Source organism: Sinocyclocheilus anshuiensis, unplaced genomic scaffold (genome assembly GCF_001515605.1).
Source record: "Sinocyclocheilus anshuiensis isolate Anshui unplaced genomic scaffold, SAMN03320099.WGS_v1.1 scaffold256, whole genome shotgun sequence".
NCBI lineage: Eukaryota > Metazoa > Chordata > Actinopteri > Cypriniformes > Cyprinidae > Sinocyclocheilus > Sinocyclocheilus anshuiensis.
Genome location: NW_015558587.1, coordinates 1041130 through 1041381, shown reverse-complemented (window position 1 = coordinate 1041381; position 252 = coordinate 1041130). Strand labels below are relative to the sequence as shown.

The 252-nt window shown below is 25.8% G+C and overlaps 1 protein-coding gene across 2 annotated transcripts in view; it reads right to left on the bottom strand.

The window, feature by feature from the left end:
- Positions 1-252, bottom strand: part of LOC107679921 (hepatocyte nuclear factor 4-beta-like) — a 22682-nt gene that overhangs the window by 9819 nt on the left and 12611 nt on the right. The window lies entirely within an intron of this gene.

Here is a 252-nt window from a genome sequence, read left to right as displayed (position 1 = left end):
ATATATATATATATATATACATACATACATATACATATATATACACACTACCGGTCAAAAGTTTGGGATCAGTAAGACATGTTTTTTAAAGAAGTCTCTTCTGCTCATCAAGGCTGCATTTATTTGATCAAAAAAACAGAAAAAAAAACAGTAATGTTATTACAATATAAAATAACGGTTTCTATTTTAATATACTTTAAAATATAATTTATTTCTGTGATGCAAAGCTGAATTTCCATCAGCCATTACTCC